The sequence below is a fragment of the Magnolia sinica genome, chromosome 16 (genome assembly GCF_029962835.1).
Source record: "Magnolia sinica isolate HGM2019 chromosome 16, MsV1, whole genome shotgun sequence".
NCBI lineage: Eukaryota > Viridiplantae > Streptophyta > Magnoliopsida > Magnoliales > Magnoliaceae > Magnolia > Magnolia sinica.
This window is the reverse complement of record NC_080588.1, coordinates 39,055,507-39,061,292: the sequence shown is the minus strand read 5'-3', so window position 1 is coordinate 39,061,292 and position 5,786 is coordinate 39,055,507. Positions and strand designations below refer to the sequence as shown.

At 35.6% G+C, this 5,786-nt stretch overlaps 1 long non-coding RNA gene across 1 annotated transcript; it reads right to left on the bottom strand.

Moving 5' to 3' along the window:
- Positions 1–226: 226 nt before the first annotated feature.
- On the bottom strand, positions 227–4,171 carry LOC131229570 (uncharacterized). The gene is made up of 8 exons (XR_009163440.1): positions 4,025–4,171; positions 3,838–3,885; positions 3,499–3,747; positions 3,380–3,408; positions 1,484–1,651; positions 1,199–1,383; positions 936–1,076; positions 227–824 (listed from the first exon to the last, which is right to left on the bottom strand). It is a non-coding gene; the product is annotated as an uncharacterized LOC131229570 (long non-coding RNA).
- Between the last annotated feature and the right edge of the window lie 1,615 nt (positions 4,172–5,786).

Sequence of the window (5,786 nt, the reverse complement as noted above, 5' to 3'; positions counted from 1 at the left end):
AGAATGGGTTCGGATTTAAGCTATAGGTTTTGGTTTTGGTTTAGGTTATAGGTGTTAGGTTTAGGCTTTAGGTTATAGGATTTGAGAATGTGTTCAGGTTTAGGATTTAGGATATAGGTTTTGGTTTAGGTTAAGGGTATGGTCCGTGCAAATACAGATATAAATACAGCCATTCGGCGTAAATGGCAAGGCCCTTCCAATGCTGTCTATAAAAATTGGACAACTTCATCATGGTCATAACAGCGGTTCCCTCCTTCCAGGGACCCCCGCTCATCCGAATAGCTCCGACGCACATCCGGGTCTGCTCCATTAATTTCGAGGAAATACATAAACACAGCCTGTCCAAATGGCTAGGCCCCTCCAATGCTGTCCATAGGAAATGGACAGCTTCATCATGGTCATAACAGCAGTTCCCACCTTCCAGGGACCCCCGCTCATCCGGATAGCTCCGACGCACATCCGGGACTGCTTCATTAATTTTGAGCAAATACATAAACACGGCCTATCCTCGGGATCCACCGAATTTGTCTGATCCAGGGATCCAAGGAAGTCGGATACTATAATTTGGGCCATAGTTTCAGCTATCTGAAACGCTGAAATCACGCACACTAACATAATCCGGAAAGGAAATTTCTTTCGCTGAAATATACCAACAAAAGTAAATGGCATTCTTGATTTTCAACTAAAAAGCACAAAATATGAACTGGAACATGAGAGCAGAGAAGTGTTGACTCACTTGTTCACTTTCACCCAAGAAACTTTTAGTGTTTCCCTCTTCTTTTCTCAAGCTCTTCAATCACCTTCTTGATTTTTGACTTATCATTCTAAGCAAGAGAAGAATACAGTAAACAAACAACTTCAGACATAAACAAATTCAATTTAAAAAAAGAAAAAAAGATGAGATCCTTTACAGGCTGAGAAATACAGCAATATACCTCAATGATGTTTTTCTTGGATAATAAGTCATTGTATTCATCTTCAGCTTTCTCGAACATTGCCATAACTTTTTTGTTAGCCCTCTTCTAAAGGTTGAAAGCAATCAATCAGATTAACTGAGATGCATGTCCATTAACCTTCTTCTTTAAAAAAAAATGCAAAACCAAACATCAATTAGGTGTTGAATCATACTATTTCATTGTCATGGAAAAGAAAACAAAGAAGCACAGGAAACAACACAACAAGTAATCTAATCACACACCCAGATTGTTCAGATTGAAGTTTCTCAGGCTCCTCCCTTGATTTACGAGGATCACGAGATGAGAAGTCATAATCTATCCCACTTTTTCCAAATAATTGTTTCTCAGCTGCAATCCAACTATGCCTTTCTAGTAGTTTATCTACCTTCAGGGAGTAATCTTTCTGTTCCATCTCCATTCGCTTAATCTGTGTGAATGGGAAAGTGGGTTTCTATCAAGAACACATACACAATTTCATAGATCAAGCAAGTTAAATAAAATAGGAATAGAATAACCACTGCAAGTACCTCATTTTCCAATTTTTTCCTCTCAACATTTGCATCACTAATTTTATGTTGAAGCTTCTGTTGCTCCTTGAGAATGGCACTGATCTCAGCGTCACATTCTTTCATCTTTGAATGACTCAAATTGAGCTCAGATTGGGCTTGATCATATTCCTCCTTTATGGAACTAACCTGCAATAGGAAAGGCAATAAAGACATGTGCATTTTGTGTTCAGCAAAAAGGGTTAGATTGTAAGTTTAAGCACCTTGCTTGTAAGGTTATCTACTTTTGCAGTGAGGCTGTTTATCTGTGTTTATAAAGAAACCAATTGATTTTCCACGGAAGCATGCTCTTGAATGACCGCATCCTTCTCCATAATGAGCCTCTCTCTTTCATTTTCAAAGTCATAAATCCTTTCACAATTGAATGCCTTGAAATTTAAAAATAAACATGTGCAAGAATGCACCAATTACAATAAGAAGTGTGTGCAAGAATGCACCTTGTTGTCTATTGAAGATGGAATTGAATCAGTCCTGTTTTTATTGGGATTGCTTTTGCCAGCATTGATGCTTAAATGCGATCAAATGCAACTAGTTTGCATCAACAAGGAATTTATACCTATTTGGGAAGCAATTGCATTTGCTGACTGTATTCTCATTCCTTTTATGCAGAGAAGGATTGTTGGTCTTCATCAGAATACATCAGTTGGATCAACTGACATAACTGAATGTTTTCCTTTAAAAAAAAAAAAAAATCTTTTTTCTTCACCTTGAGCTTGGAGGAAGATTATACTGTGGTTTTGACCAAATCTATATGCCTATTTTCATATCCAAATACAAAATTCAAGGGTGTTTGATGAATTTGAGTTGAATGGATCACTTTGAGAATTGGGAAAAACATGCAAGACAGATAAATAATCATTTTTTGTTTTTTGGGTTTCTTCTTTTGTTTTGTATTTTCAATGTAATGGGCCCCAATTAACCCAATCATATTTGATGCGTGTTCTATTAGGGCCCATTTGGTTGATTTTCCTGTTATTTGTGTTTTAACCCCTTTTTTTCACTGATTTTTTTAATCAATTTTTTCTTATCTTTTTTATTTTTATTGTAAATGATACATGATTAGGTTGCTTGTGCTCATGCTTGGACGAGTAAGGAAAGAAAAGTTGATTCGGGCATCTTTGGACATTTTTGGGCATTTTGTGCCTTTTTTATTATTATTATTATTATTATTATTATTGTGGTTTACTCTTTATCCTGATTAGGTTGCTTGTGTTCATGCTTGAAATTATTATAAGCATGTTTTTTTACGACAACATGTATGTAACTTGTTTATATATAAGCATGTAGTTATTGTCTTTTTTAAAATTTGCTATTTTTTTTTCCCATTTTTTCTTTTCTTTTTGCTGTTTAAGGTCGGGCAGGTCAGGCTAATAGAAACCATTAATGCCTGAACTACGTATATACTCCCATATGGATGCATGGAAAAAGCAATCAGTCTTGTTTTTGTTGGGATTGCTTTTGCCTATGTTGATGCTCAAGACTCCTCTAAACTACATAATGTGGACCAACCACTGCTATTTCTGGGTTGAACAAATCCATATTGTTTCTCCCAATCAAGCATCATATAACACTTCTAAAGTAAGAGACAGGTCTCGCAATCGAGAAAAAAGTTTTTTTTCCCTTCCTTCTGTGCAAGATTCTAGTGTAGACAGTATGATCTAGAAAGCATGGAAAAAGCATCCATACGGGAGTATATACCTTGTCTATTTCAATGTCAAACAGTTGATTTAATCCATATGGGTGCAGAACATGGGATCAACAAATTGGCATAGCATATTATTTGCCAAATACAGATATCTCCTGTCCTATAAAAGCATATAAAAAAGAAAAAGAAAGAAAGAGAGACGCGGTTCATACCATGTCCAAGAGCTTTTCTTCTAGTCTAGCTATGACAAAAAGTAAATAATGATTTTCTAGTAGATGCCAACAGTTAAGGTAGCTGCCAAATTGGAAAAGGTGACAGCAAAAGTCATTACTTGTTCAGTCTACTTTTTAGTACCTGTTTCTCCATGTGAGATGTAGTTCTCCTACACAAGCTCTGTTAATGTCAAAGAATCTCAGCTAATGAAGGCCATCTTAAATGTGATTTAAAAGGTTTTTTTCTCTATTTTTTCAATCTAAGTCCAGTGTACCCCACTGAAAAAGCCCCAAGGCTCAAGGATCCTCACTTGAATAGAATTACATGCAGCTGCTTCCTGCTTGTTTCAAGAGTTCATGTGAACATTCTGAAGGAAAAGAAGACTAAAGTGAGAGAGTTAAAATGATAGAAGGAAAAGAAGATGAAATGGAAATGCATGGAACAGCTCTAGAGATACCTGTTATCAGCAACCTTTTGTTCCAACATACAATACCCATTCCTTCATCTACACATGAAAACAAAAGAATATCAAGAAAATAGAAATTTTATTACTAACCATTTTCTTGAGTCCTATGATTATCATACAGTGATTTTAATCACTAGCAGAGTTTTCCTAGAGGATAGGTTCAAGTTTTGAATCTAACCCTCATGTAAGAAGCAACATGACCACTAAATATATACTTTCGGTGAACCTCAGGATCAAGTTGTTTGTCCTCCTTTTTGAAACCAGCAAACCTCTTGTCACTATGAGGAATGTCAAGTCCACCATCTAAGGCACCCTAAGAAAGACCCAAAACCACATCTATTTATCAGAATGCATAAAAATAACTATACAACCAGAAATGATTTGATTAAAATGAAAGGAACACACCCTAACTTCAAATGGTTAAAAAATTAAAAATTAAAATAAAAGAGGAACTACTTTAGCCAAATACAAGTTAAACAAAACAATTTTAATGCTTCCACCAAGAATCCAAAGAATCTGCTTTTGTCAGGAAAATAATGAGATGTATGTCTAATATTTCAGAATGAAGAGAGCAAAAGAAAGGTTGCTAAGCCATTTTTTTGGGACCGTAGGATGAAAAATGAAGCTCAGTTCACAAGTTCATAGATCAATGCTGAACCACCACGAAAGGCACATAATTGAAATAGATCGATCGTATGACTAATAAGGGATAAGTAGATAAGATTATAAGAATTCTACTCACAACTGAAAAACAAATCTACAAAAAGGTCTCAAGCTTTGTCAACTCAAATTTTGTACATAGCTGAAAGCTGATCACCATCCTATCTTAATAAACAGCATTTCATGCTTCTGTAACTTCAGAATAATGTATATAGAACAACTTTCTGGAAGCAGGCAAGGAACCAAGGAATAAGTGGAAATCCTATTCAAAAACTGTATACAGAAATGATTGGAGATGCAAAAAATGAGGATCCACACCTCTTCAATTTTCAGGAGAAAATGACATCAACAAAGACCTCTGCATCAAATGGCTGAAGGTCATCCACCCTTTCCCCAATGCCCACAAACTTTACAGGAATGCCAAGTTCATCCACCACACTCACCTGCAAGTACAAAACAGGTGTTTTTCTGTTGATGTTGTGTGGAGAATAATTCACCTTTTTTTTTCCTTTTCAATGAATGAGAATAATTCAGTTCTCTTTTCATTTGACCATCTAGTCAACAATAATGAAAAATGAGAAGAACAATTAAGTAAACAAATTTCGAGTCTTACTACACAGCCACCTCGAGCAGAACCATCAAGCTTTGTCAGAATCAAGCCCGTGATTCCAACTACCTGTTGGATTTTTTCAGCCACAATCAACAACTTAGCCATCAATGTCTTTGCATAATGCTCATACTTGCAATCCTCTTATGAATATAGTCTTATGATGTCAGCAACTTCCATTAACTAGGGGGAAACCCAAGTAAAATCGGAACTGAATTTCAGATTTTGCGTAGCTAGAAAGATATTTTTATTTAGTAAAATTCCATAATAAAAAGGTAAAATAGCAAACAGAAAAGTAGAAATAAGATGGTTTACCACGTACAATGGCAGAGCAACAGAAAATTTAAGACCCATAGATCTGTTTTATGAATTTTTGAGGTTTACTAGAAGATTTCATGCTGCCACTTAGGATTCTGAATGCCAATAGGATTCACTTTCTTGTATCATCAGATATGATAGAGCCATCAATGTGATAGCAAATGAAGCAACATATAGTTGTTATAGTCAAGCACGCGCACTGAATCTTGTATTTAAGAACTCAGCAGAGTAGCCATTAGCTAAAGATAATAATAATCATCATCATCATAGCTTTGTCATAAATACATGCAGACCTTCTAAATTATATATAGAAAGAGAGAGAGTGCTTGAAACCCAGTAATTTGCAGACAATCAT